Source organism: Salmo salar, chromosome 21 (assembly GCF_965601325.2).
Source record: "Salmo salar chromosome 21, fSalSal1, whole genome shotgun sequence".
Lineage (NCBI taxonomy): Eukaryota > Metazoa > Chordata > Actinopteri > Salmoniformes > Salmonidae > Salmo > Salmo salar.
In genome coordinates, this window is record NC_138311.1 from 48,215,207 (window position 1) to 48,236,933 (window position 21,727).

The following is a 21,727-nucleotide window of genomic DNA, read 5'->3' on the forward strand; positions in this document are numbered from 1 at the left end:
AAAATTGTACCAAGCGGACCAGTTCGTAGCTGGATTCTTCACCAGTCTTCCATACCTTCTCCAGAACATAAATGTCGTTCGGTTCCCCAATTCTGTGAGTTGGAAGAATTTCCTGTGTCTCTCTATGGGCCATGTGGCAAGAGATTCTCCTCTGGAATTTTACCACCCCTTCACACAGGGCCTGGGTGGGGGGAGGTAGGTTGGGGGATGGTGCAAGGGGGAGGGGGTCAACTGTCCTCCCTGTACTCAAAGAGGGCAACGTCATGACATAGGTATGATTAAAGTGACTATGCATATATGATGAACAGAGAGTAGCAGTAGTGTAAAAAGAGGGGTTGGCGGGTGGTGGGACACAATGCAGATAGCCCGGTTAGCCAATGTGCGGGAGCACTGGTTGGTCGGGCCAATTGAGGTAATATGTACATGAATACAAATTGTCCGGGTAACCATTTTGTTACTTGTTCAGGAGTCTTACGGCTTGAGAAGCCTTTTTGTCCTTGACTTGGCACTCCGGTACTGCTTGCCATGCGGTAGTAGAGAGAACAGTCTATGACTGGGGTGGCTGGGGTCTTTGACAGTTCCTAGGGCCTTCCTCTGACACCGCCTGGTGTAGAGGTCCTGGATGGCAGGCAGCTTAGCCCCGGTGATGTACTGGGTCGTACGCACTACCCTCTGAAGTGCCTTGCGGTTGGAGGCCGAGCAATTGCCGTACCAGGCAGTGATGCAACCGGTCAGGATGCTCTCGATGTTGCAGCTGTAGAACCTTTTGAGGATCTCAGGACCCATGCCAAATCTTTTTAGTTTTTTTTGCGGGGGAATAGGCTTTGTCATGCCCTCTTCACAAATGTCTTGGTATGTTTGGACCATTCTAGTTTGTTGTTGATGGAGACACCAAGGAACTTGAAGCTCTCAACCTACTCCACTACAGCCCCGTCGATGAGAATGGGGGCGTGCTCGGTGCTCCTTTTCCTGTAGTCCACAATCATCTCCTTAGTCTTGGTTACATTGAGGGATAGGTTGTTATTCTGGCACCACCCGGCCAGGTCTCTGACCTCCTCCCTATAGGCTGTCTCATCGTTGTCTGTGATCAGGCCTACCACTGTTGTGTCGTCTGCAAACTTAATGATGGTGTTGGAGTTGTGCCTGGCCATGCAGTTGTGGGTGAACAGGGAGTAAAGGAGGGGACTGAGCATGCACCCCTGGGGGGCTCCAGTGTAGAGGATCAGCGTGTCAGATGTGTTGCTACCTACCCTCATCACCTGGGGGCGGCCTGTCAGGAAGTCCAGGATCCAGTTGCAGAGGGAGGTGTTTAGTCCCAGGTTCCTGACCTTAGTGATGAGCTTTGAGGGTACTATGGTTTTGAACGCTGAGCTGTATTCAATGAATAGCATTCTCACATAGGTGTTCCTTTTGTCCAGGTGAAAAAGGGCAGTGTGGAGTGCAATAGAGATTGCATCATATGTGGATCTGTTATGCGGTGTGCAAATTGGAGTGGGTCTAGGGTGTCTGGGATAATGGTGTTGATGTGAGCCATTACCAGCCTTTCAAAGCACTACATGGCTACGGACGTGAGTGCTACGGGTCTGTAGTCATTTAGGCAGGTTGCCTTTGTGTTCTTGGGCACAGGGACTATGGTGGTCTGCTTGAAACATGTTGCTATTACAGACTCAATCAGGGACATGTTGAAAATGCCAGTGAAGACAACTGCCAGTTGGTCAGCACATGCCCGGAGCACACGTCCTGGTATTCCATCTGGCCCCGCAGCCTTGTGTATGTTGACCTGTTTAAAGGTCTTACTCACGTCAGCTATGGAGAGTATGATCACACGGTCATCCGGAACAGCTGATGCTCTCATGCATGCCTCAGTGTTGCTTGCCTCGAAGCGAGCATAGAAGTGATTTAGCTCATCTGGTATGCTCGTGTCACTGGGCAGCTCGCAGCTGTGCTACTCTTTGTAGTCTGTAATAGTTTGCAAGCCCTGCCACATAAGATGACCGTTGGAGCCGGTGTAGTATGATTCAATCTTAGCCCTGTATTGATGCTTTGCCTGTTTGATGGTTCGTCGCAGGGCATAGCGAGATTTCTTGTAAGCTTCCGGGTTAGAGTCACGCACCTTGAAAGCGGCAGCTCTACCCTTTAGCTCAGTGCGAATGTTGCCTGTTATCCATGCCTTCTGGTTGGGGTATGTTCGTATAGTCACTGTGGGGACGACGTCCTCGATGCACTTATTGATAAAGCCAGTGACTGATGTGGTGTATTCCTCAATGTAATCGGAAGAATCCCGGAACATGTTCCAGTCTGTGATAGCAAAACAGTCCTGTAGTTTAGCATCTGCTTCATCTGACCACTTTTTTATAAACCGAGTCCCTGGTGCTTCCTGCTTTAATTTTTGCTTGTAAGCAGGATCAGGAGGATAGAGTTGTGGTCGGATTTTGCAAATAGAGGGTGAGGGAGAGCTTTGTAGGTGTCTCTGTGTGTGGAGTAGAGGTGATCTAGAAATGTTTTCCCTCTGGTTGCACATTTAACATGTTGATAGAGATTTGGCAAATCAAGGTGCTTCTTGTCAGGTAAGGAAACTTGCTAGCTAATTCAGCCAAATGCTATTTCAACATGTTTTTGATGTTCTCATTTATGTAAAGATTTGCCATTGGATATCTGTAAATCCCAGAAATGTTCCATACGCACAAAACGCTTATTTCTCTCCAATTTTGTACACAAATGTGGTTACCTCCCTGTTAGTGAGCATTTCTCCTTATCAAAGATAATCCATCCACCTGATAGGTGTGGCATATCAAGAAGCTGGTTAAGCAGCATGATCAATACAAAGGTGCACCTTGTGCTGGAGACAATAAAAGGCCACTCTAAAATGGGCAGTTTTGTCACACAACACAATGCCACAGATGTCTCAAGTTTTGAAGTAGCGTGCAATTAGCATGTTGACCGCAGGAATGTCCACCAGAGCTGTTTCTGGAGAATGTAATATTCACTTATCTACCATAAGCTGCCGCCAACATCATTTGACAGAATTTGTCAGTACACCCAACCAGCCTTACAACAGCAGAACACATGTAACCATGCCAGCCCAGAACCTCCACATCCGGATTCTTCACCTGAGGGATCGTCTGAGACCAGGCACCTAGACAGCTGACAAAAGTGAGGAGTATTCATGTCTGTAATACTGCCATTTTGTGGGGAAATACTCATTCTGTTTGGCTGGGCCTGGCTCAACACGGGCGTATGCCCTCCCAGGCCCACCCATGGCTGCGCCCCTGCTCAGTCATGTGAAATCCATAGATTAGGTTCTAATTTATTTATTTCAATTCACTGATTTCCTTATATGAACTGTAACTCAGTAAAATTGTTGAAATTGTAGCATGTTGCAATTATATTTTTGGTCAGTGTCAATACTGGAGTAACTTCTTGTCAGAGAGACTGTGATCCAGGCTGTATCATATCTGGCCGTGATTGGGGGTCCCATAGGGCGGCGCACAATTGGCCCAGGGTTGTCCGGGTTTGGCCTGTGTAGGTTGTCATTGTAAATAAGAATTTGTTAACTGACTTGCCTAGTTAAATAAAGGTTAAATAAAAATAAAAGACGGTTAGACAGGAGGACCTGGGCCAATGGAAGGTCACGGGTGAGGTCTTGTGGGTCAGAGAGAGTGGACTAGTTAATTTAACATGACCCGGTGCCCTGTGTAGGTGGAGATTGAACATTTTAGACCATTCCATTGGTCCTTAAGTGAAATGTCCACCCATCTGGGGCACCGGGCCATGCAAAACAAACTGGCCCAGTAAGATACAACTTGAACCACAGAGTAAGTCTACCTTCAAATCAAAATGCATATAACACATGTTCGACGAAGCAGTGTTGTGAGGAGAAACACTGCTCTTCGTTTACAATGGATACATCTTTGAAACTTTTATAACGGTCTCCCCCAACACACTCCGCACATTGTGTTGCTGCGTCTTTTACACATCCATTTGTCTGATTTTAAAGGCCACAAACAATGTAATACTTGTTACATAGTAACTATCTTGGTATTTCCTTCAAGCACACAGTACCTTTATCCATCTCTCTCCAGGTGCTACAGAGACAGAATATTCCAAGGACCTCCAGAGCTTTCTGACCAACTACCTGCCAGAGCACAAAGAAGTAGGCTCCACTCATAATAGTATACGTATGCACCGTCACTAGTGCTGTCCTTGTGATATAGCAGATCATCAAGGACTTCACTATTGCTGTCCATGTGTCTGTGTGATTTAGCAGATAATCAAGGGTCTCTGGTTAGATTTACTGAACTCCGGCTCTCTCCCTCCAAGTCTCCCAGTCTTTAATAAAAACAAATATGTATTTTTCTTCCTGTCCCCTGGTGAGTCTGCTGAGCCATGGAACACAAGACCAGCACATCAAAAACCATGTTGTCAGCTGTCAGCAAAAAAGCTGTGTAAACAACGCATGTTCATCTTTAATAGTTAGGGTACAAAACAATAACTTTCATAGCCTGTCGGTCTTCAAATTTCTACTAACTACTACGGTAACTTAAGCAAACATGCAGACATCAAGATAACTGTGTTTATGATTCAAAAGTTCTAAAAATCAAGTCTCATGTCCAGGGTGAATGCAGTTTTATTAATGTATATCAAACATCACACATGCGCCAGATAAAATATACACTGAAAATACTTTTAAAACTCCTCTTTTAATGGTCCTTGAGGAACGTTCCGTCGCCCCCCCACGGCAGGCACGTTTTGAGGTATCCGATCCAATGTTCGCAGCAGGCCTCTCCTGGGTGGTGTTATACTGAGTAAAAGACAAAGATTGTTAGATTGCGCTGAGGCGCCGTAGGGCCAAGTACAATAAGCCACAATACCTCTCCAAAAATGATGAAACTAAATCACAGTGAAGCCACAATAGAACTAAGGAAAGGAGTATAAAATATCACGATAATAAGGAAATTGTAAATAGATTTAAACAAACTTAATGGGAAAATCAACACGGCTTAATACAGTAATTTAAACCAAAATAAAAATGGAGAAGCAGGGGATTGTGGCTCAAGTAATGTTATCTGTTATTAATTAAAGGTCAATGTTTATTCAGGAAATGTCACGCCCTGACCTGAGCAGCCTTTTTTCACCTGTGTTTTGTGGGTAGTTGTTTTCTGTTTTGTATTCGTTACCTGATGGAACTGTTGGCTTTTCGTTTTGTTTCTTTTGTTCTAGTGTTTCATTGTTTAATAAATCATCATGAACACATACCACTCTGCGCTTTGGTCCACTCCTTCAGACGAACGCCATAACAGGAAAATTCAGGTTTTCAATGGTCTTTGTAGTAAGATCCAGTGGGGGACAATAGTGACTCAAATAGTTCAGAAGTGAGTTGAGAGTGTTTAGGCAGAAAAGCTGCTATAATCTACAATGACTTGTCAAGTTGCCTCGGTTGTGAGTCTATACTGGTGCAGATGGAAGGGGGGGTAGGCTTCTTAACTTAAGGAAGGGGCGAAGGTGCCTTAACGAGTGTGCAGCACAAAGCAGTAGAGAGTTTTGTCAGGGAGTGCTATCAAGTGAAATGTTGGAAATGAACTATGAAGAGGTCCTTAGCTTTGGGAAGGGTGACCCATTCACCCTCCTAATTTCCATAAAGGTCTCCTCGAAACGGAAACTGGTTGGTCTGCTCCAGCAACAGCACGTGTTCTCCTCTGTCGCCTAGGCTCCGGCTCTGCAACCAAGCTGCTCCCAGCTCACATAGATGGAGTGCTGCTTCTGGCATTCACCTTAAATAAAGAACAGGTACAAGCAACTCCCAGGTCCAAATTAGTGACACATCAATTGATTACTCCCGTGATCAACCGGGGGAAGAGTTACCAGGGGCAAAAGAGGTGCACACCTTATATTTGTCTGGGTGAAACCCATACCAGCTGAGTTAGGTTCTGGGCATATAATGCAATGTATGGTGGTGGGCAGCTTCTAAGAGATACATAGTGACCTATGTGACATCACCATTCATCACCAAAGCTCTGTTAGCATTTACTATTCATGTTGCTGTATAATCCAACCCTTTTGTCAGAGCCGATTAAATAAATGGGTAATTCACACAATATTGCATTGACTGTAATACCTTTGCTGTGCAACAACCACTTTCTTCCTGGTCTGTCAGCATGCTCCTTTCTGGTGATCTTACTCTCTCTCCACCTGAAATTCAATAACAACAAAACAACAACAATACAATAAAATAAAAATATGAATAACAACATGCCTACTCAGTAACTTAACTAACTAATGAAACACTAATGTATATAAAAAAAATATTATTTAACCTTTGACAACCATTCTCTCTCCCCCTGAAGCATTCAACTTGATGTCTCTTCTCTCTCGCTCCCTGAAACATTCATCTTGACCTAACCTCTCTCCCTGAAACATTCAACTTGACATCCCTTCTCTCTCCCCCTGAAATGTTTATTTACCTAGGCAAATCAGTTAAGAACAAATACTTATTTACAATGATGACCCACCCCGATCAAACCCGGACAACGCTGGGCCAATTGTACGCCGCCCTATAGGACTCCCAATCATGGACGGATGTGATACAGCCTGGAATCGAACCAGGGACTGTCTCACCTTGTACTAAGATGCAGTGGCATACATGTACAAGTCTATTCTTTATCAGCCACATTGTACCAAAACAGCCACCTTGCCACTTTTTTGTTACCAATTCATCAATAAACAGTCAGGGGAACTAGCCAACTCGTTTGGCAAAAAGTATTCAATAGTCAGTAGCAAGTCTTTAATTAAGCATAGTTAGCAAATATAGTTTTTATTTTCTACAAGCATTAGCTAGCTACATAGATGAACACAGCAGATGGTGGGAGTTAGCTCTTTCCCAGCAGTTTCAACCTAGACCAGATAGCCTGAACAGACAGTCTACTCTACCTAGACACCTAATGGCCTTTTTATAATCTTCATAGATAATATACATGTATTTGTTATCCCCTCGAATCTGGAGCTGCCTAATATAGCAAACCAGTTGATAGTACAGTAGCTTGGATGAATGCAATGTGTGACATTAGTAGCTACAGTATATCAAAGAGTTTTAGCTCATTGTTCTGTGGCTATATGGCTGGGAGACATTAGATAATTGAGTGAGATTCAATCAGAAGGAATGACTGATCACATCAGATAAAGGATAGCTAAACTGGAATTACTGAGTTTACCATACAGATATCCACTGGCAAATCTTGATGTCATCAAAAACACGTACAAATGGTAATTGGTCACATTGTTTGGGCCCCGCCTTCCATTTAGCTAGCCAATCAATTGCATTGTAATAAAAAGAAGTGCTATGATTGCTCAATAAGGCTGCCAGTTATATTTGAGTAACATGTCATTGTAGATTTGCGAGCACACAGAGATCATATCGCGTAAGCACAGGTGAATTTCGAGAGGGCAAAGGCAAGTATACCATGAACAGGAAGAAGGGTGCTTGTAATTTTTGTTGTCAATTCTACTTTCTGTGCATGCAACACTCTCTCTCAGCTCCTCAATATGATCTTATGCACCTTCAACTTTTTTTTATCTGAACTCTCTCCACTCACGCTCAAGATTATTCTCTGTGTTCTCGACATGCCCCACTGCTTCTTTGAATTGTGAGACGGAAGTGACGCCATGCAATCCGGCCAATGACACATTGGTGTCAGTCATTACTATGGCAATTCAAGATGGCGCTACCCATATCTCTAATAAACATTGTTCAATATCAAAATCTTTAAAAAACAGATGTTTCTATGTACATGTTTTGTATTAGTGAATAGAATACATCTTTTTGATTTGTAATGTGTTACTATCCTCTTCAAAGTGTTGATCATTCTTATTTTTATGTCCTGATTTGAACCACCAACCTTTCAGTTACTGGCCCAACGCTCTTAATTGCTAGGCTACCTGCAGCCCTTCTACTTTGATGGTAAAGTACTAAATCTCTGAGAGTTGTTGGAAAAAGACATCTTGAATTTTTGACATATTGAAACCCTTTAGATTTAATTTTGACCCTAAGCCACCCAATCCTTCATGCAAGTGATGTATGTTAGAAGCCTTTGAAGCTTACAGAAACTCATAAAGAACTTGGCACTGCAATCTCACTTTGGTTATAAATCATTTAAAATCAAGACAGGCCTTCATTAAGTCCACTTTGAGAGCCTAACTAAATGTTTGTCTTTCCTCAATAGTTTCATTGCATACAACATTAGCAGCATAATGAAAAATGTATGGAGAAAATGATGGAGACCAGTCTTAAAGACTGTAGAGAAACATCTGACCTGTATACTAAAGCCACAGAAGTGTATATACTAAAGCCACGGAAGTCAAAGTTCAAAAAACAATTGACACATATACTCTATAAGATCCAATATTGTATACATATGCTAAATTGTTTGTAGATGGTACATTACCTCTTTTAGTCGTTTATTGCATGTACCTTAAAACAACGACGGTGACATTATCATAACAATGATTGCTGAGACAATGACGTTATGTATACTTCTGATCAACCTGTCAATCATTAATTCCAAAGCAATTCTAAAGTAAGTGTTATTGTGTGTCGATACAATGTAGCTCATTGCTTTGTGAATAGTAATTACTGTTCTTTACAGAATCTACCCATTATTCTCAAATATGCATGAAATATTCACCAATCATTGCAAGCTTCTTACACAGGCAACCCAATTCTGATATTTTTCCACTAATTGGTCTTCTGACCAATCCGATCAGATCTTTTGCCAATAATTAGGCAAAGGATCAGAATGTGGTTACCTGTGTAAATGCAGCCTCATAGAGAAATAATTTCACTAATGCATGCAATTTCACAGCACAGAATATAATCATTCTTGCCATGTAAGGGAATTTTGAACGTGCTCCATTTTGTGAAGATTGGTTATTGGCAGCATTCACAGTCTCAGCAGTTCTAGTCATGATAGATGTGCCAGGTGGCTCCGTCTGTCCTCTGGGTGCAGAAAGAATTGCTGCTCCATCATTTTTCATGACCTTACATGCTTAATTATGCTGCTTGCAGCAGGTTCTTTGTACTCAAACACTCCTGTCTGTCTGTATGGCCGTTGCATTAAGCAAGTATCATTTTATATGTACTGATATACCTAACGATCGAAATTCTACATCAGTGTTTGATGTCTGCAAATTCATGATTATTTTGTATTTCGTAGAATGATTGACATATTCTTCTTATTATTATTATTTGTTATTCATTATTCTATTGTTCTGAACTCATGTCAAAGTACTGTATCTTGTTTATTATTCTCTTATTATTATTATTATTTGTTATTCATTATTCTATTGTTCTGATCTCATGTCAAAGTACTGTATCTTGTTTATTATGATTTGAGTGCATGACATTATAATCATAAACACTTCTTGGCACAGCAAGTGATTACGATGGAAAAGTCAAGAGTTTTGTTGGTTAGATTTTTCTTATACCTCTCTGCTCATAGTCGACTGGCTGTCCATCAAACCTCAGCATGCGGTGAGATCAGAAAACTCTGTGGGGGAGCGAAAGCCTGCAAATCAAATTACACTGGAGATAGTGCTGTGTTGTGGTGTGTAGAGGCATGACGTCTTGAAAACCAATGGAAGATGCTGGTGGTACAGTATTAAAACTACTACTCGTCCACACCACACAGAGATTTGTGAACAAGATGCTCGAATAGAATGATATATGATGTGAGTAGTGGACGGTTAGAACATCTTGGGTTTATCAATATCTTACCAAAGTAGTTAAGAGTTTTCCCTTATGAATAATGCCGAAACAACACAAAAGTCTGTCCGTAGTAAAATGGCCTTGTGGTTTGTAAGGTAAGAGTTTCCTCTATGTGAGTCTAGAGAGGGATCATTAAGGGTCGCATACATCGCACCGAATGTGAATCCAGAGTTTGTCTGCCAATCTTTCAGCCTGCTGTGTTTTAGGGACCACCCGCTATAGACGTCTGACTGCCAAGATATTTCAAGTGATTCTACATGTAAAATTGGTTCGCACTCGGTTCTCAAAATGATGTTCAATGCTGCGAAGTGTTCTCGTCAGGCAAACGCTATTGGCATGTCTGAGCCTTTAGAGACAAGAAACAGGGGATCCAGGAAGCCCATTATGAGACAACAGCTCCAGGAATGACATGTTTTGGAGATGCAACATTCTATCTGCTAGCAGAGCTCAAAAATGTTGCTACACCTCACATGAAACATGGTACCTACTGTAACTGCTACACAAGATCATCATGACATAATGATGCCAGATAGAACTCTGTTATCTTGCCTAGTATGAGGTGAATGTTGTTTCTTGACACCCCAGAGACTGAGGGGTTAATGTTGGTACTATCCCCAAACATTAAAATTACACTATTCCTGTGAGTAATTGCCAGGATGTCCAGTCCAAGATGTTCATGTATCATTTTCTGGCCATCTGGCCCTGCTCTTAACTAATCAAATATCTCATAATGTCAATGTTAACTTCCTGCCAATGGCACGTCAGACATGTAGGATGTGATCTATAGTGAGTGTATAAAACATTAGGCTTTTTCCGTGACATAGACTGACCAGGTGAATCCAGGTGAAAGCTGTGATCCCTTACTCACTTGTTAAATCCACTTCAATTAGTGTAGATGAAAAGGAGGAGACAGGTTAAAGAATGATTTTTAAGCCTTGAGACAATTGAGACATGCATTATGTGCCATTAAAAGGGTGAATGGACAAGACAAAATATTTAAGTGCCTTTCAACGGGTTTCCCTTGTGAATCAAGAATGGTCCACCACCCAAATGACATCCAGCCAACTTGACTCTGTGGGAAGCATTGGAGTCAACGTGGGCCAGCATCCGTATGGAATGTTTTCGACAACAATGTAGAGTCCATTCCCCAAAGAATTGAGGCTGTTCTGAGGCCAAAAGGGGGTGCAACTCAATATTAGGTACACTCAGTGTATAATGGGGGTGGATGGAGGGTTTATGGAAGTTTCCCAAGATATGCATAATATAGAGAACACATTTTTTTTTACATTTTATTTCACCTTTATTTAACCAGGTAGGCTAGTTGAGAACAAGTTCTCATTTGCAACTGCGACCTAGCCAAGATTAAGCATAGCAATTCGACACACAACAACACAGAGTTACACATGGAATAAACAAAACATACAGTCAATAATACAGTAGAAAAAATAAAACAAAAAGTCTATATACAGTGAATTCAAATGAGGTAAGATAAGGGAGTTAAGGCAATAAATAGGCCATGGTGGCGAAGTAAATACAATATAGCAATTAAACACTGGAATGGTAGATGTGCAGAAGATGAATGTGCAAGCAGAGATACTGGGGTGCAAATGAGCAAGATAAATAAATAAATACAGCATGGGGATGAGGTAGATAGATAGATGGGCTGTTTACAGATGGGGTATGTACAGGTGCAGTGATCTGTGAGCTGCTCTGACAGCTGGTGCTTAAAAAGTTAGTGAGGGAGATATGAGTCTCCAGCTTCAGAGATTTTTGCAGTTCGTTGCAGTCAATGGCAGCAGAGAACTGGAAGGAAAGACAACCAAAGGAGGAATTGGCTTTGGGGGTGACCAGTGAGATATACCTGCTGGAGTGTGTGCTACGAGTGGGTGCTGCTATGGTGACCAGTGATCTGACATAAGGTGGGTCTTTACCTAGTGGAGACTTGTAGAAAACCTTTAGCCAGTGGGTTTGGCGATGAGTATGAAGCGAGGGCCAACCAACGAGAGTGTACAGGTTGCAGTGGTGGGTAGTGTATGGGGCTTTGGTGACAAAACGGATGGCACTGTGATAGACTGCATCAAAATTTGTTGAGTAGAGTGTTGGAGGCTATTTTGCAGATGACATCGCCGAAGTCAAGGATCGGTAGGATGGTCAGGTTTACGAGCGTATGTTTGGCAGCATGAGTGAAGGATGCTTTGTTGCGATATAGAAAGCCGATTCTAGATTTAATTTTGGATTGGAGATGCTTAATGTGAGTCTGGAAGGAGAGTTTACAGTCTAACCAGACACCTAGGTATTTGTAGTTGTCCACGTATTCTAAGTCAGAGCCATCCAGAGTAGTGATGCTGGACGGGCGGGCAGGTGCGGGCAGTGATCGATTGAATAGCATGCATTTAGTTTTACTTGCATTTAAGAGCAGTCAGAGGCCACGGAAGGAGAGTTGTATGGCATTGAAGCTCGTCTGGAGGTTAGTTAACACAGTGTCCAAAGAAGGGCCAGAAGTATACAGAATGGTGTCGTCTGCGTAGAGGTGGATCAGAGAATGACCAGCAGCTAGAGCGACATCATTGATGTATACAGAGAAGAGAGTCGGCCCGAGAATTGAACCCTGTGGCACCCCCGTAGAGACTGCCGGAGGTCCGGACAACAGGCCCTCCGATTTGACACACTGAACTCTATCAGATAAGTAGTTGGTAAACCAGGCGAGGCAATCATTTGAGAATCCAAGGCTGTCGAGTCTGCCAATAAGAATACGGTGATTGACAGAGTCGAAAGCCTTGGCCAGGTCAATGAAGATGGCTGCACAGTATACTGTCTTTTATCGATGGCGGTTATGATATCGTTTAGTACCTTGAGCGTGGTTGAGGTGCACCCTTGACCAGCTTGGAAACCAGATTGCACAGCAGAGAAGGTACAGTGGGATTCGAAATGGTCAGTGATCTGTTGGGGATCTTATCCCGATATCGGGATTCATTGTCAAGAGACCATGGCGGGAAATTCAAAAACTGCAAGAATCTAATAATTTCAATTTCTCAAACAATCAACTATTTCTCACAATTTGAAAGATAAACATCTCCTAAATCCAACCACATTGTCCGATTTCAAAGAGGCTTTACGGCGAAAGCATAAAGTTAGGTTATGTTAGGAGAGTACATTGAAAATAGCTGTGTGTAATGTTTTGTCAATTCAAAGACAGGCGTCACCATAAGCGGATAACCAGCTAGAATTATGCACCAACCTTTGACAATCTTCCTCAGATGACACTCCTAAGACATTATGTTACACAATACATGCATTTTTTGTTCCATCAAGTTCATATTTATATCCAAAAACAACATTTTACCGAAGCGGTGAAAATCAGATTTTTTTTTTCTCTCAAATGCTTCCGGTGAACAACGTTACAAATCACAAAATTACTATTCGATAACATTGGTAAATTATATTATTGTCATTCAAATATTCATAGTTTAACATTTCGTAAATGCTACTGCAATGCCAGATTTCAAAATAACTTTACTGGGAAATCACAATTTGCAATAAACCGGGTGCTGTGCTAAGAACAATAGGCTAGGCTATACAGGTTAGCACCATCTTGTAACCATGTAATATCAAAATTACTATTGTCAATATTCCCTTACCTTTGATTCTCTTCATCCATTGGCAATTCCACGCATCCCAGGTCCACTGCAAATGTGGTTTCTTTCAACAAAGTTCATAATTGATGTCCCAATAACTCCAAGTTGTTAGCGCTTCGGTAGGCTACTAAAAAGTAGCGCGGGGGGGGGGGGGGGGAGTCACGGCGAAAAGTAAAAAAAAAAATCTATTTACATTGTTCAAACATGTCAAACGTTGTTTAGCATCAATCTTTAGAGCCATTTTTAACGTGAAACATCAGTAATGTTTCAACCCGACCTCTCCTGTGTCTTGAAAAACGTCTTTGAAAAATGTATCGCATCACATGATTGCGCAGGTGCAGCCAATAATGAAGTGACGACATCCCAGGGAGGTCAACTTCTCTTCCTTGTCATCCGGTCTCTGTTCATCATAGACGCTTCAAACAACTTTATAAAGATCGTTGACATCTAGTGGAAGCCGTAGGAGTTGCGAAATGAATCCTTTCTCACTATGGTATCTATAAAACAATGACACTAAATAGTACAGTCACAAAATTCAAAAAATTTTTGATCTATTTTTCACAGGTTTTTGCCTGCAATATGAGTTTTGTTATACTTACAGACACCATTCAAACTGTTTTAGAAAATTCAGAGTGTTTTCTATCCGAATGTGTTAATAATATGCATATCCTAGCTTCTGAGTTGGTGTAGGAGGCAGTTAAAAATGGGCACATATTTTTTTCAAAATTTCTCAATACTGCCCCCGAGCCCCAACAGGTTAACGTGGCTTTCGAAGACTTTAGAAAGGCAGGGCAGGATGGATATAGGTCTGTAACAGTTTGGGTCTAGAGTGTCACCCTGTTTGAAGAAGGGGATGATCGGGGCAGCTTTCCAATCTTTAGGAATCTCGGACAATATGAAAGAGAGGTTGAATAGACTGGTAATAGGGGTTGCAACAATGGCGGCGGATAATTTTAGAAAGAGAGGGTCCAGAATGTCGAGCCCGGCTAATTTGTACGGGTCCAGGTTTGCAGCTCTTTCAGAACATTTGCTATCTGGATTTGGGTGAAGGAGAAGCTGAGGAGGCTTGGGCATGTAGCTGCGGGGGGGTGGAGCTGTTGGCCGGGGTTGGGGTAGCCAGGTGGAAAGCATGGCCAGCCGTAGGGAAATGCTTATTGAAATTATTGTGGATTTATCGGTGGTGACAGTGTTTCCTAGCCTCAACGCAGTGGGCAGCTGGGAGGAGGTGCTCTTTATCTCCATGGAATTTACAGTGTTGCAAAACTTTTGGGAGTTAGAGCTACAGAATGCAAATTTCTGTTTGAAAAGCTAGCCTTTGCTTTCCTAACTGACTGTGTGTATTGGTTCCTGACTACCCTGAAAAGTTGCATATCGCGGGGACTATTCAATGCTAATGCAGACCGCCACAGGATGTTTTTGTGCTGGTCGAGGGCAGTCAGGTCTGGAGTGAACCAAGGGCTCTATCTGTTCTTAGTTCTACATTTTTTGAAAGGCATGCTTATTTACGATGGTGAGGAAATTTATTTTAAAGAACAACCAGGCATCCTCTACTGACGGGATGAGGTCAATATCCTTCCATGATACCCGGGCCTGGTCAATTAGAAAGGCCTGTTCGCAGAAGTGTTTTAGGGAGCATTTGGCAGTGATGAGGGGTGGTCGTTTGACCGCGGACCGATAACGGATGCAGGCAATGAGGCAGTGATCGCTGAGATCCTAACTGAAAACAGCAGAGGTGTATTTGGAGGGCAAGTTGGTCAGGATAATATCTATGAGGGTGCCCATGTTTACAGATTTAGTGTTGTACCTGGTGGGTTCCTTGATAATTTGTGTGAGATTGAGGGCCTCTAGCTTAGATTGCATGGGTTCCCTGTGGACATGGTTTCAATATCGCTTGGAAAAAAGTGGAACCAGGAATGCTTTCATAGAACAAAATGCAAAACCAGATGGATTGCAGCGCTGACAACATATATTTTTAACCCAATTAAGAGCAACCACAGGGTACCTAGAACTACCATAGCCATTACACTGACAGTTCCAGCTGCTGACCTGCTGAGCTGTTGAGGTACTCCTACTTCTACGATAATTTAGCATATCTAGTTTCTCCCTGTGGAAAGTCACAAGCTGAAGAGCAGCCTCATATAAAGTGCTTGGCCAATCAGTTTCTGTAAGCTCAGAAACTGATAACATCTATTATTTTTTATTTATCTCTATCTCTCCTCTCTCTCTGCGTCTCTCTCTCTCTGCCCCTCTCTGCCTCTCTTTTTGCATCTCTCTTTCTCTGCCTGTCTCTCTCTCTCTGCATCTCTATTTACCTCTCTCTCTCTCGCTCTGCCTCTCTGCGTCTCTCTCTCGCTCTGCCTCTCTCTCTCTCTGCCTCTCTCTCCCTTTCTGCCTTTGACCCAGCACGCCTAAGGGATAAAACGACTTTCGCTGTTCTGCAAAGTTCAATACTTCAAAGAAGTATAGACTTAACCTATCAACAGGGCAGGCGGGATGGAAACGGACTGTTCGTTGAAGTCCACAGGAGCATAATAATTCATAACACTATGTCCTACTACATATTGATCTCAAACTATAGCCATTATACTGTATATCTACCTCACAAACGTTTTAAATATATACAAATTACTACCGTTAGGGTGTTTGTTAGCAATTAGCATCTATACAATTATGAAGAAAACAGGTAAACTGGCAATGCCTCTGTAGGATTGCATCTATCTTATAACCTTCTATGTTGTGGTTTGTCCACCCCCTACAAACACACAATCACAATGAATCCAGGTGGTTTTCACACGATGACATCTCCACAGGTGTAATACCCACTTGAGGTAGACAAAACATTAACACTTAGCATGGGGTTACTTTCGAAAGTCAGAGGAACAAGAGAACTATGTCATTGCAGTCCATAATAACACAGTTCAGTGTTCCCTGCTGTTTCCAGATTCTCCTTCTCAGGGGTGTAATCCTCACAATGGGGTATTCCTTCTCCTTCTCCTTCTCCCACTCCCCCATCTCCCTCTCTCTTTTGCCCTTTCCTACCACCTCTCTATACCCCCATCACTCTCTCTCCCTCTCTCCCTCCACCCCCCTCTCTCCCACTTTCCTCTCTCTCTCCCCCTTTCCGACCCTCTCTATCAACCCCCATCAATTTCTCTCTCCCTCCCTCCATCCCTCTATACTGTATCTGTTATCTGTACATTTATTTTTTAAACCAGTGGACTCTCTCCTTTGACACACCATGGGTTATTGTTAGAATTATAAAGGATTTTCTGTTAGGATTAATCCAAAAGGCAGCCTATATCTTCCATGATGCCAGTTAATCTGATACCAAATGTGCAATCTCAGTAAACACTTTCCCAACTGTAGAAAGCCTGTCAGATTGTATTAGCTGTTTCACTCAGAAAATGGCAGTTCTTCAAGTTTTCCCGATCATGCTAGTGCCAGCCTCATCTCCACTGACCTTCTGTTGCTGTCATCCCATCAACAGTGTATTTGTGTGGTTTTACACTCTACATGCAAAACGTCATTGTCCCAGAGGAAAATGAATATCACCGAACAACTTCCATTCTTGTAAATTAGGAGTGAAGACCAAACGCTCAGCTTTGAAGGATCTGACAGCTGCTGATTGATCTTCAGCCTCATGCTGATTATGCTCACTTGATATTCAGATATGTTTTGTTTTTCTCTTTGTGTATAGTTTTGTTTTCTTGAGAAAGGGAAACAACTGCCCCGATGATATTCACATCAAACAGATATTTTACAGTCAAATCATTCAATTTACATCATGACCTAACACTAATTATAAACCGGGTAGTTTTGGTCCTAAACGCTGATTGTGTTGTGGCGTACAGCAGGTTAACTACCAGGGGGAGACTCGTCGTGGCGATGGCTCCCTCTGCTGGACGTGCCAGGTCTTGACGGGCTCTCCGGCCAGGACTAATTGGGGCTGATTGTGGTTGGTGAGTAATCAAGGGCCTGATTGCTCACCAGCTGGACTAGTCCCATGAAGCTGCCAGAAGGGCAGCACTGGGGGAAGAGAGTTTACTCCCGTATAGTCGTGCTCAGTATCAGAGATAACAGAGGGAGCTCGGTTTTGTTCTCCAAGGGATACAGCAAGACCCGGAGGAGGTCTCCTGGAGGAGACCTATTATTTTGTCTTTGTTTGCTATTTAAATAAACATCTTTGAATCTGAGGTAAAACAACTCTGTCCATGTCTGATCTGTGTAAACATCTTGACCAAACCCCCTGGTCTGCCACAAGTGGTGGAGAATGCAGGCATTCTGATAACGTGGTCAGATCAGGGTTGACGTTTACGCAGCATCAGCATGGACGAGTTGATAGCTCAGTTCATCTGGGCCCAACAAGCACAACAGGTGGTTCAGGAACGAACGCTGGAGAAACAGTGGCTCCAAAATGTCCGCCTCGTTGTGGAAATCAGGAAACTACAAGGACGAGCGCCTACTGAATCGCATCCAAACCAGTTATTAATCAAGCTAACGGAGAATGACGACATCGTTTGAACGGACAGCACTACAGGAAAAATGGCCAAGGCCGAAGTGGGAAAGTCTGCTGGCCCCATTCCTGTCTGGGAATGCACAAAAGGCGTATTGGGACCTTAACTACGAACGGGCGGCTAACTACAACAGTCTCAAATGGAAGATACTCAGCCGCTACGGGTACAGCCTGGCCCATTGGGCCAAACTGGTCCACAACTGGATGTTCATGGCCGATGACACCCCTCGAGTGACTGGCGATACCCCCATTTCCAAATCATGAATAAGCTTTTGTATCAGGTGTCGCGCCAAAAGGGGGAATTTCGAGAGTTACTGTTGTTGCCCGGACGGTACATGGCAACCGTTCTTCAGCTGGTCCACACCCATCTCTTGGGGCATAGCTGGGAATGGAGAAGACCCGGGAACGGATCGCCGCCCGATTCCACTGGCCCAGGGTGAGGGAGGGCGTGGAAGACTATTGTCGCAGCTGCCCGGCGTGTCAAATCACTGCACAAAAAGCACACTTTCGAAACCCACTGGTTCCCCTACCGATCATCGGGGTGCCCTTTGAACGGATCGCCATGGACATAGTGGGACCCCTGGTAAAAACGGCATGAGGACACCGGTACATCCTGGTAATAGTAGATTATGCCACCCGGTATCCCGAGGCCATTCCCCTACGGGCAGCTGCCTCCAAGGGAGCTGTTCCACCTCTTTAGCCGGGTGTGCATCCCGAACGAGATCCTGTACGACCAAGGTATAGAGTTCATGTCCCGCCTAATGAAAGATTTGTGTGATCTCCTGCATATCAAGCAAATCTGGACCTCCGTCTTTCACCCGCAGACAGGTGGGCTTGTCGAGAGTTTCAATAAAACGCTCAAACAAATTCTGCAGAAGGTCATGAAGACGGGAAGAACTGGGAACAGCTACTACTCTACCTAATGTTCTCAGTCCGAAAAGGGCCACAGTCATCCACCAGGTTTTCCCCTTTCGAACTCCTCTGCGGGAGGAAGCCACACTGACTACTGGACCTCGCCAAGGAGGTGTGGGAAGCCCAGCCAACCCCTTACGCAGTGTGGTAGAACACGTGGAGATGATGAGGGAGCGGATGACAGTCATATGGCCAGTGGTAAGGGAACATATAGAAAAGGGCGGCAGGTAGCCTAGTGGTTAGACTGTTGGGCCAGTAACCGAAAGCTTGCTAGTCTGAATCCCCGAGCTGACAAGGTAAAAATCTGTCATTCTGTCCCTGAACAAAGCAGTTAACCCAGTGTTCCTAGGCCGTCATTGTAACAAATAATTTGTTATTAACTGACTTGCCTAGTTAAATAAAGGTTAAATTAGAAAAAGAAAAAAGAAAGAGAAGACTCAATGCGTCCAAGCCCAGGTCTACAATCAGGGAACCCAGCCCTGAGAATTCCAGGTGGGAGACAAGATGCTGGTCCTAATCCCCACGGAAGAAAGTAAGTTCCTGGTAACATGGCATGAGCCAGAAAAGATAATGGAGGAGCTGGGACACGTCAATTACCGCATTTGGCAGCCGGGGAGATGGAAACCTCAACAGATTTACCATGTGAACCTATTGAAGAGGTGGCACGAGAGGATGGCCTTGGCCGTGTTATGGTCGGGACCCAGGACTCCAACATTACCAGTGGTGGCCCCGAGCAATGAGGACCTCGACCCAGCCCAGAAGCAAATGCTCCGGGAGCTCATTGATCGGAACACGGCGGTGTTCTCCGAGAAGCCGGGCCACACAACCCTCATTGAACACCATGTCCACATCCGGCCCGGAGAAACGGTACGAAACAGGCCATACCAGATCCCGAGGCCCGATGGAAGGCTGTGAAGCAGGGAGTGGAGGCTATGCTGAGGATGGGGGTCATCAAAGAGTCCCACAGCGCATGTTGCAGCCCCATCGTGTTGGTGCCCAAACCGAATGATAGCCTGCTTTTCTGTAATGACTTCCGTGGTGTGAACGACATCAGCTGTTCAACACGTATCCCATGCCAAGGGTGGACGAACTCATCGACCAATTTGGAAAGACCCGGTACATCAGCACCCTCGACCTGACCAAAGGATATTGGCAGGTACCGTTGGCAGCCTCCTCTCGGGAGAAAACAGTGTTTTCAACACCAGAAGACTTGTAACAGTACCGGGTGCTCGCATTCGGTCTCCACGGAGCCCCGCCCACGTTCCAGCACCTGATGGACCGAGTCCTCCGACCCCACCAAAAGCACGCAGTGGCCTATTTGGATGATATCATCATACACAGCCAAGGTTGGGAAGAGCACCTGACGCACCTCCAGGCGGTGCTGGACGCGCGTAGGCAAGCCGATTTGACAGTGAACCCTAAGAAATGCAAGCTAGGGTTTGAGGAGGTGGAGTACCTGGTGTATTTGATCGGCCGGGGGAACGTCAAGCCCCAGGAGAGGAAGGTCTATGCGGCATGTGACTGTCCTGTTCCATGTACCAAGACAGGTCAAGTCCTTCCTGGGACTGGCAGGATACTACAGCCGGTTTATCCCCAACTTTGCAGCTATAGCCTCCCCCTTACTGACCTAACCAGGGTGCGCATCCCAAAGACAGTGAAATGGACGGGGGACGAGACCGAAGTAGCATTCAAGCGTCTGAAGGAAGCGCAGTGCTCCCACCTGATTCTCGTAATGCCCAATGTCCAGGTACCGATGTTGGTCCAGATGGACGCATGTGAAACGGGACTCGGGGCCGTCCTGTCCCAGGTACACGATGGGGAGGAGCACCCCATCATGTAGATAAGCCGAAAGCTGATACCTAGAGAAAAAAATGACTCTTTTGTTGAGAAAGACTGCTTAGCGGTTAAGTGGGCGTAGGACAGTCCATGCTCCCCTGGTCTGGATGGCCAGGGGAAGGGACACAAACGATCGGGTCACAAGGTGGTTCTTGTCCTTTCAACGCTTCTCTTTTTCTGTTCTGGACAGGTCAGGGGCAAGGCATGGGAACGCGGATGCCCTATTGAGAAGGAAGACATACACTACCATTCAAAAGATTGGGGTCACTTAGAAATGTCCTTTTTGAAAGAAAAGCACATTTTTTGTCCATTAAAATAACATCAAATTGATCAGAAATAAAGTGTAGACATTGTTAATGTTGTAAATTACTATTGTAGCTGGAATCTATTGATTTTTAATGGAATATCTACATAGGCATACAGAGGCCCATTATCAGCAACCATCACTCCTTTGATCCAATGGCACGTTGTGTTAGCTAATCCAAGTTTATCATTTTAAAAAGCTAATTGATCATGACAAAACCCTTTTGCAAATATGTTAGCACAGCTGAAAACTGTTGTCCTGACTAAAGAAGCAATACAACTGTCCTTCTTTAGACTAGTTGAGTATCTGGAGCATCAGCATTTGTGGGTTTGATTACAGACTCAAAATGGCCAGAAACAAAGACCTTTCTTCTGAAACTTGTCAGTCTAATCTTGTTCTGAGAAATTAAGGCTATTCCATGCGAGAAATTGCCAAGAAACTGAAGATATTGTGCAACACTGTGTACTACTCTCTCCATAGAGCAGCACAAACTGGCTCTAACTAGAATAGAAAGAGGAGTGGGAGGCCCCGGTGCACAACTGAGCAAGAGGACAAGTACATTAGGGTGTCTAGTTTGAGAAACAGACGCCTCACGAGTCTACAACTGGCAGCTTCATTAAATAGTACCCACAAAACACCAGTCTCAACGTCAACAGTGAAGAGGTGACTCCGGGATGCTGGCCTTCTTGGCACAGTTGCAAAGAAAAAGCCATATCTCAGATTGGCCAACAAAAGGAAAAGATTAAGATGGGCAAAAGAACACAGACACT